This window comes from Saccostrea cucullata, unplaced genomic scaffold, assembly GCF_032062105.1.
Source record: "Saccostrea cucullata isolate Sc308-1 unplaced genomic scaffold, CSIRO_AGI_Scuc_v1 ctg7526, whole genome shotgun sequence".
Taxonomy (NCBI): Eukaryota; Metazoa; Mollusca; class Bivalvia; order Ostreida; family Ostreidae; genus Saccostrea; species Saccostrea cuccullata.
Window position 1 is genome coordinate 71,671 of NW_026939337.1, and position 10,985 is coordinate 82,655.

Genomic DNA, 10,985 nt, shown 5'->3' on the forward strand with positions numbered 1-10,985 from the left:
TCTCATCTAAGGTAAAACAATAGCCGAATGTAGGCAGTACGCGGATGGAATTTTTTTTCCTAAAAAAAATTAAACGTATTACATATTGACGGGATGAGTAAATCAAGGAATAAATTGCGCCGACGTAATTTTGTTCCTTGAATGGGAGAGAATAATGACGTCATAATGTGCACTTGCATTAATAAACTATGGGTACTTAGTATGCATAAGAAAGTCAATTTGAATTTTCTCTGAACATAAAATATAAAACTTACGAATTTTTCACAAGCTCATTTGCAATGGGGGTTCGTTTTCACGAGGATACAAAAGATTTTTCAACAAATATTGTGTGTGAGTGTGTGTGCGTGTCAATTATATTGTTGTACTCGAGGGTGTTGAATGACATGTGTTTAAGGACGCCCCCTCCCCTGCCTTGCGTAACGTACCGCAAGTTTTTTCGACTTTGTTTTACAGAGTATTTTGAATAGGCACATTGAGAACATCATTTCTTAGAAAAAGATTAAAATAATTTTGATATAAAGGTTATAAAAAAATTAAATGTATATAAAACGATATTTACAATCGGAAATATTGAAGGACATTTCTTAACGGCGGACATTATGTGATCAGTGACGAGTTTACCGAGAATAGATGGACATTTCTTGGCGGCGGACGTAATCCGACGATTTTTTTTTTTCGGAAGAAAGGCGGACTTTTCTTGTTGGCGGACAATATTACGATTGGTTTTAGAAAGAATGCAGGCATTTTGTAGCAGGGAATATAATATTACGTTTTGTTTAGAAGAAAGGCGGACATTTTGTAGCGGCGGACATCGTGTGACGATTTTTCTGAAAAAGAGGCGGACATTTCGTGACGGCGGACATAGTGTGACGATTTTTCTGAAAAAGTGGCGGACATTTCGTGACGGCGGACATAACGTGACGATTTCTCCGAAAAAGAGGCGGACATTTCGTGACGGCGGACATAACGTGACTCAACAGCATCCTTGGGTGAAGGGGAATTCAAATTGTTAAAATCAAGGCCCAAGACTCCTTCCAAGGGGAGATAATCAAGAAAATACAAAAATAGGGTGTGGTCATTAAAAAATCTTCTTCTCAAGAACCACTGGGCCAGAAAAGCTGAAACTTATATGAAAGCATCCTGGGGGTAGTGTAGATTCTAAATTGTTCAAGTCATGACCCCTGGGGGTAGGGCGGGGCCACAATAGGGAATCCAAGTTTTACATAGAAATATATGGGAAAAAACTTTAAAAATCTTCTTCTCAAGAACCACTGGGCCAGAAAAGCTGAAACTTATGTGAAAGCATCCTGGGGTAGTGTAGATTCTAAATGGTTCAAGTTATGACCCCTGGGGGTAGGGCGGGGCCACAATAGGGAATCCAATTTTTACATAGAAATATATAGGAAAAAACTTTTAAAATCTTCTTCTCAAGAACCACTGGGCCAGAAAATCTGAAACTTATGTGGAAGCATCCTGGGGTAGTGTAGACTCTAAATTGAACAAATTATGATCCCTGGGGTAGGGCGGGGCCACAATAGGGAATCCAAGTTTTACATAGAAATATATAGGGAAAAAAAATTTAAAATCTTCTTCTCAAGAACCACTGGGCCAGAAAAGCTGAAACTTATGTGGAAGGATCTTGGCGTAGTGTAGATTATAAATTGTCCAAATCATGACCCCTGGTGGTAGGGCGTGGTCACAATTTGTATTACAAATCGGGGAAATCTGTTAAAAAAACAGCATGGCCAAAGTTTCTCAGGTGAGCGATGTGGCCCATGGGCCTCTTGTTTTAAGTTTCATCAGATAATCAAAATTAAAAAAAAAAAAAAAAAAAAAACCTTTGTAATTAATAATTTATGTAAAGATAGGGCTTTTTTTGTAAATAACATAATCATGCACATTTCAAAGTTAAGATATCAAGAATTTTTAACAATAACCCTTAAGTTTTATTTTTCGACTTTACATTTAGACAGCAGAAAAAATTAAGCCAATACATGTAGGTGTGAAAGCCTTCTTCCTCCAATAAATATTATAATTTTCAATTTCTATGCGCGTACTGTACACAAATGACCTTTGCGTACTTGTAAGGATTCCTGGCATACTACCCAGAATCAATTTCTACTGCCTTTTATAGTTCCATTGTTTATTGGAAATCTCATTTCTAAGTTAGCTCCGCCCAGTAAATTAATAAACCCCGCCCACTGGGACTGCTGGGACTGCTCTCTGGGACCACTGGGACTGCTCTGGGACTGCTGTTGGACTGCTCTGGGACCGCTGTGGGACTGCTTTGTGTCAGGTTGGGTCTGGTCGGTACTGTATGTGACATGAATTTGTTTAATAATGTTATTATATAACAGTGTCTGTATTGTACATAGCTTTATACTAAGCAGCTTTCATGTGATTGAACTAATTTTACCCTTTTCCTATACCTAAATATGGGTTCAACCGATCAGCAAAGCTCTTATCCATCACGTGATCATTATTGACGAGCCACAACACAGCTAGGACAGCTTTTCATTACGAGTCGTCTGGGGAATAATATGGTCATTTGAAGTAAATTAGGTATACGATTGATTACAGTACCAGTGAGTGTAAAAAATACTAAAAATGTAGTAAATAATGTCGGGCGGGAGATCCCCAGAATTCTTGCAGGAACTGTTGTTAACTGTCAACGATAATTTTAGCGGATAATATTCAGTTGCATCGTAGACCTGATATTGTATACACTTGTTCCTGGGAGGTTTTGCAACTCACCTGCAGTGATTCACCTACATCATTAAACCTATCACTATGATCACAGCTAGAGATTTAATCAATCACACCGGAAATTTAATTTTTTAGGAACATTCGCCTATTTACGATGATTTGTGATTTGCTGAACTTAAAAAAAAGTACGTGTACGTGATAACGTCAATTTCCTAAGCTGTTCATCCAAATATCACAAATCAGTTTTGCCTTATACGTTCACCTTTGCCTGGGAATAAGAACCTGTTTGTTACAGCGGAAACCTTTGGCATCTTCAAGGACTTGAATGTCAGAACCATCTACATAAACCAGATATTGATGAGTGAATGAAGGATATGGAGATAAATAACGAACAGTATTCAATATCAAAGTCCATTAACAATACAAAATAGGAGCAGAGCGGACACGGACCTCCGAAACATCAGAGGTGGAATCAGGTGCCATAGAGGAGTGAGCATCCCCTGCTGACAGGTCATACCCGTCGTGTGCTCCTTGTCATGATCGGGAAAAAATGGGGGGGGGGGAAACCGTCGTCAATTCAGTGTATAAATAGTAAATTAACATGTATGATAAACGTGAGTCAGCATTTGACTCAATGATAAATTGTCATGGTCATTGCATCGACCATAGAACTTACGAAATGATGACTTTAAACGAGACTGCTAGTTTTGTTTCATCAACTTGTTTGTCAATAGTTTTCCTCGTTTTAGAAATTGTTCATACTTAGAGCATGCTCTTGCGTATATAAAAAGCTCAGCAGTGTTAATTTTTTTCAAGTTATGAGATCTTGCTGATGTAGAATAAATTTACTTGACACTCATGCATTCCCAGTTTAAGACAGGCCAGTATAATATACTTCTGAATAATTACTTCTGATAAAGTCATGTTTTATCCATTAAAATTGAGTCAGCTAGCTCATGATTAAAGGCTCAATTTTTTTTTTTATTCTTAGATAATTTTGCAATATTTTTACCAATACAATGTTTTATACTTGGTACATGTAACAAATCCTGCTTTCCTTTTTAAGATTTTAAACAATGAATGATCTTACTCAAGTTTACTAATTTATCGTCACTGAGCCAATAATTTTGTTCCGAGTTAGTTGCCTTATGTAATGTTGGTAAAATATTGCCAGTATGGGTACATATACCTTAATTATGTGTGGGACCACATATATACCGGTACATTTATCATTTAGACTGTGCAGGTCATAGACACAACTTGTATATATGCAGAATTTAATGCTGGTATAGTATTGCTGTTATGGGTGCATACCATAGTTTGATGTGACCTTTTCATGAGAATTAGTGTAGAAGTAAGATCAACATACACTACTTATGTTTACCTTGCAAACCCACTACTGATTTACAGATGTAATGATGTATTTTATGACTTGTGAAGGACCATATTCACATTTATTTCACTGACACATGTATACATGACCATATGCGTATTTATTTGGTTTACTATTGTAGGAGCATATACACATATTTTGTGGGCATGTGCAGAACCATACGCATATATATTTTGTTGACTTTTACAAGACCATATGCACATGTATTTTTTATTGACTCATGAAGGATTATATGCATATGCATTTTATTGATCTGTGCAGAATTATAATCACATGTTTTTTGTCGACTCATGCAGAACCATACATAAAAATGCCATATGCACATACAATTTGTTTTGATGACTTGTACAGAACCATATGCATATGTATTTTGTTGACTTAGTCACTTGTGCAGGATCATATGCACATGTATTTTGTTGACTCATGTAGGAACATATGCACATACATTTTGTTTGTTTTTGCTGTCTTGTTCAGGATAATATGCCCATGCAGTTGTTGACTCATGCAGGTCCTTATGCACATATATTTTGGTGACTTGTGTAGGACCATATACACATGTATTCTGTTGAAATATGGAGGAAAAAATATTGTGAAGGACCAGATGTACTTGTGTTTGTTGACTTGTGTAGGACTATATACACATGTATTTTGTTGAATTGTGCAGGACCTTATGTACTTGTGTTTGTTGATTTAGGCAGGACCTGATGGTACATGTAGTGCATAATGACATACATTTTTGTTGACTTGTGTAGGACCATATTAACATGTAATTTGTTTTGCTGACTTGTGCAGGACCATATGCACTCATGTTTTCTTGAGTTGTGCAGGACCATATGCACATGTGATGTATGTATAAGTCTTGCAGGACCTGCATGGTGCTGCGTAATGACATTTACCCCACCTCTGTCGATTTTTCCGTGAAATCCTGGCTTACGATTGGTTGAAGTCTGTCACGTGAAGGCGGTGGATTTCTTATACCCGGTCAGTTGTAAATCCATACCCGGTCAGTTGTAATCTATACCCGGTCGATGTATTACGTCACAAACACAAACGTGACGTCATAATAGGCACAGTATAAGCGTGCTGAAGGATTTAGCAGAGAAAACCATTTATAAACTACAGATAAAACGTAAATGTTACATCGGTGGGGTAAATTCGTTACATAGTCTTTTAGTGACAGGGTATGGGATGATACCTGGTTAGTAAATTTCATACCTGACTCGGCTCCGCCTCGCCAGGTATGAAATTTACTAACCAGGTATCATCCCATACCCTGTCACTAAAAGACTATGTAACTAATAATACATTTCTATTGACTTGTGTAGGACAATATACACATGTAATTTGTTGACTTGTGCAGGACTACATGTATATGCAAATGTTTTGGTTGACTAATGCATGATTATATGCACTTTTTCTAAGTGGATCAAGGACCATAGGTATCCAAAATAAAGTGTGCAGAAGTGTGTTTGAATAAAATGCATATTTTGCATTTTCATGTTCTCCAGAATCACATGCACAAGTTATGCAATTTATATATAATACTTATTTAAGGAGGCTTATGGGTCAACTAATTATTTTTTTTAATAACCACCAGATATAACTTAAATTTTGGGATATGATATCTTAAGCTGTCAACTATCATTTAGCAAAGAAAAATTGCATAAATTTTATCTTTACAATATGATCATTTTATTATATCTTTATGTGGAGCTCTTCTTCTAATGAAGATCAAAATAGTATAAAATTGGCCACGACCACCCAGCCTCTTTAAATACATTTTTAAAATGTTTAAGAATACATATTTGCTCTCTTTCTGGGAAATTTAATACCATAATGAGAATAATTTATGCTGCATATATGTAGACATATTCTTATGTTGGAATTTACATAAACTATCACCGGTATTCCCTGTTGACGTATTGCAGTTGTGCAATACCCGAAGTAAAATAATCATGTCATTGTCTCAGAATCTACCTTGCATGTTTTGATTGTTCCGTTCTATAGAACAAGGCAAAAAATATTTATAAAAAAATGTCTGTCCAAGCAAAAGGTGATAAATATACTGAAAGGAAAAAGAAACGCAGGGTAACGTACATAATATTCGAAAAATTTTTGACCGCATGACCGAAAATTAAGAAAATTGGGCAGATGAGAAATTTAGTTACTCTGCACCAAAATCAGTATTCAGATTTACTCAACCGTAAAATGTTTGACGTCATGTAGGAAAAACGCTAAAAAGCCCAAAACACGTGCAATTTAATGACGACGAGTTTGTCAACAAATCTTGTTGCACCATTTGATGCACCTGAGGTATGCACATCGTTTTTCAATATTTAGGGACGATATGAATTACTTGCATTCTTGGTACAGTTTACGGAAGTTCCATGGGGTCTTGTTTTCGAATTGCCTAATTCATGAAAAAGGAAACAACGGTTAACTAAGCAGTTTCTTGTAAATTTTCCCCCATAAAACTTGTTACCCGTTGTCAGAGAAGGCCTGGAATGGTTTTCAATCAACCGTGACGATGACGTTAACGCGAAACAGAGTCATGATACGAGCGGGTTATTCGTCCTGCCATCTCTTAAATAGCCAAGTTACTACCACAAAAACCGCCATTTATACAGTAGACTATCATAATCATTACTTTCACACAAAAAAAGAAAGAAAACAATTCCGCAGTTAACTTTTTTGAGTCGGTCAACTAACCGTTGTGTTCCTCTCACTGGCGCATGCGCGCGTCGTTCGGCTAATTTTTTGGCGTGATTACCCATGCCCAATATAGCCAGGGTTTGAAAGATAAACACTCTGACGAATTCAATGCAAAGGAGAATTAAGGCTCTGACAGATGCGCGGGAGACACATTGAAGATAATGAGAGTTTTTGATTTTGACTTTTGGGGGGTATCGTCATTTGATCTTCAATAACTCATGAATAATTAGACAAAATCAAATGGGATTTTGGTTATATGTTTTTGAAAGAAGATTCTAAAAGTTAGATAAAAATACTGAAAATGAGTAAAAGAAAAATAGATTAAATTCACCTCAAAATTTACCCTGCGTTTCTTTTTCCTTTCAGTATATTTGGTTTATATCCAATGAGTCTTAGCGCATTTGATAGTCACTTTCGCCTTTTCTAGTAGTGATTTTTTACGTTCTTTGTTTAACCAAACTTTTGTCATACGGTGTTAGTTTATACATGCCTTAAAGCAACTCACACAAAAATAATATTTAAATATCAATAATTTCCTCAAATGATAGATATAAAATTCGTCAAGTTTATATGGAGAATATAGTAAATACTGAGGTGTTCCACTACACAATGACAAACTGTAGCAAAAGATCACCCTTAACCAGAAAAACAATTTCTAAAAAATTTAATTTCGATTTGACTGCACTTCATTACATTTAGATAATCTTGTTTAGAATAAGAGTATTGAACAAGTAAAATTATTGTCATGTAACAAACTTGCAACGATGAAAATATAACACTGGTCCACAAATGATAACATACATGTAGTTTGATCTTGAATTGAAAAGGTACATGTATCTATAAATAGAAACAGGTGATTACCTTTTAAGTGCTTGAGTCGTTCGTGTCGTCGGTAAGGCAGCTATGGGTCTTTACATGCAATCAATCTTCTGTCCTACATCAAATGCACTTTGAAGATGCATGTACAAACATCACATGTCACTAATTCCATGCTTTGATTTCTGTTGTACTTTATGAAAAAAATATTTTTGATTTTTTTTAAAGAGGGCGCTATGTATTTCACTATCAAAATTTCCGTCGTCATAATGACTTTGTGGCATCCCATGTTGTCATCAAAATCTGAGGTCCGCAAAGACCTTCTTCAGGAATTACACAAAGGAGTTGCCACCTAACGATATGTTGACTGTTTTCAACGTGTCTTTCAGAGCCTTTCATTTAATAGGTTTGATGACATTGACGGTAAATTTACAATTATTGGATGTTTCACAATATCTTAGATGGATACAAGAATGGCCATAAATTGGGCTTCTTCAAATGTTTCTTCCCATTCGGAAAATTATTCCATGTATTTTAAAGATTCAGAGGTTTGGACTCCGGAAATTCGTCAATTGAATCATGATACCGGTAATAGTCCAGATTTCGAAATTATGATCGAAGAAACAATAGCATTTCATAGAGACGGTTCGGCTTTGATGATTAAAATGGATATTTTTACTTCGGAGTGCAAAGCATATTTTCCCGCTTTTCCATTTGATTTGCAGAATTGTTCAATTGACGTGGTGGTGTGTGGTTTCTTAAATGGAGAAATTGCCTTACAAACACATAAAAACGCAGTCAATATGAACTTGTATGAAGAAGGCAACATTTGGTTGATAACAGGCACTAGAATCATCGTTGATAGTGTTGTTGGTCTTGGTAAGAACAAAACCTCTGCAATTCCACGGGCTAAGATTGAGTTTCTCATAATACGTAGCCAATCTTATTTTGTATGTTTTATGATAATCCCTTTGATGCTGATGCAGTTCCTTCGACTGTTTGTATTTTGGATGCCATGGGATTGTGGGGAAAGATCCAGTTTCTCTATTACAATTCTTCTCGCAATAGCTGTATATCTCACTCTAGTCGTTGAGAACATCCCAAGATCAACAGGAACCGAATTCTCATATTTTGGAATAAAGGTCATAATGGACCTTTGCATAGCAGTTTTCATCCAAATATGCGTAATCCTACTTCATCGTATCTACAGTAAAAGTAGTCACCCAGATCTGAACGTTTGTAGAGTTTGTAATATCTTTAGCATCTGTAAAAACTCTGAGGATATTTACCCAAGTCCAAATAGGGATATTGATATTCAACAATACACATTTTGGATAGATCGCGGACAGAAAATGGACAAAATGTTTTTTGGGTGTCATTCTTTGTTAACATTCATCGCTGGTTTGTTTACCCTTGGGGTGTTTATTGAGGCAAGAGTATCAAAAAATTTCCTGTAAAGTCAGCTCCCAAAAACACGCTGCTTTACGAGTATATGTATATTAGAGGAGGTTAAGAATTATTTCTTATATATTTGTTTAATGTAATGCAATCTGTTGGAATTCGACTTCTGTTCTGAGAGGGACATTTTTTTCTATGAATTAAGGAGGGGAAATTGCAGATACTCTGTGGCTTCAAAATTTAATTTTTCTACATATATCCTGAGCATCAAACATCGTGGCAACGGGTATTTTCCAGTAAGGAAAATTGATTTTATTTAATTAAATCTAAAGACAGTTTTAGACAATGTTTAAAGGTAACTGAGATCAAAGAGTATTTTATCAAATTTTTGTTCTGGAATGGACCATGTAAATCGTACCGAATTTCAAAATTTCGTTTAAATTTTGATTTATTCAATGGTTTTATATTTACAACAATTGGTTCTTACAATTATTCAGGGACATTCATGACAGTGCGATAATGAAAATGCGAGTGTCATGATTACATAAAAATGATTTTCTTGAGTCCCAGACATAATTATTGTGGATCTTCATTTATCCAAACTATTCATGTATAATTGCTTTTTTAGCATTCAAAATGTTTCGTTAATACAAACAGTGTTCATGGAATACGAAGAGATGGATTACTAGTAACTCGACTGTACATCATTAAAATTAAAACAAAATGTATGAAAAATTTCATTTCGGAAACGTCAATTTTTAAAATTTGTAGAGGAGAATAAATCATATATACTTATTCCCTGATTTCAAGAAATATCCTTTATTTGTAAACTCTGTTCAGATTTACCAGTAAATACTTGTTTGCTGATTTCAGTTTTATCAATGTGAAAGCATCGAATTTTTATAGTATATTTAACATTTAAGAAAGAATTACTATGCCATATATATTTTCACTTTTTTAAACTGTTTGACAATTGAAAAGTATTTTACGTCAATTAAACTCTTTGTAATACTTTTGATTAGAATTGTTAAATAGATGCATCATCTTTTGTGGGGATTGTCATTGTATTTTGGTTTTTATTCTCTTAAAATTAGACTTGCATCTTATGTCTAGAATAAGTTTTGGAAGCACAAAATTTAGATCACACATTTGTAAGTTGTGTCATACTAACATTGTGTCATAGCTCAGAAATTTATTGTAGACATTGAATCTTCAAAACAGAGATCAGAAATGGTGAACTCTATTCACACTGGTAACCTAAGAATACAGCATTGTTTTCAAAGCTTATTCTGGCTTTGGATTTGAAGGGATGTTCAAAATATTAAATTTGAACTCAAAGAATTGAGACTAAGCATGTTGTCAGATTACGCCGGCAAAAATAGCCACTTATCGTCAACTTCCCTTATTTAGTAGCAGTATAATTTTATCACCTGCATATGGGGTTTTCGTCTCTCAGAAATTCGATGTACAAGAGCATGACCTACGAACAGACAATTTCTTAAACGAGACAGGCTATTTACCATCAAGCTGATAAAGCAAGGATATTAATAAGCTTGATTCAAGTCATTATTTCAATGACTTAGTCAGTATAAACAAGACTAAAGTTGTATATACAAATTAAAGGGCAATCATTTACACATTGGATTGTCCATGGATTCTTTTGTTTTTTCCTGCTAATGAAAACGGACGCGCAGCGGCTGTGCATTCAGATATACTTTTTAGTGAGAACAATTTTTCCCTACTCTCCGTTACAAAGTAATACTTACAGTGAATGTTTTCTTACCGTGAGAATAATATTTCGAAGGGGTTGCACACAAGTTTCATTTTATTCACCATGGTGTATCAAAATCAATGAAATGGTTTTATACCCCTCGCTTGAAAAGTGGGAGGATATACACTGAAGTGATCGGTATGTCCGTCTGTCTAACTGTACGTCCATCCGTCCTTTACGCTTTGGGGT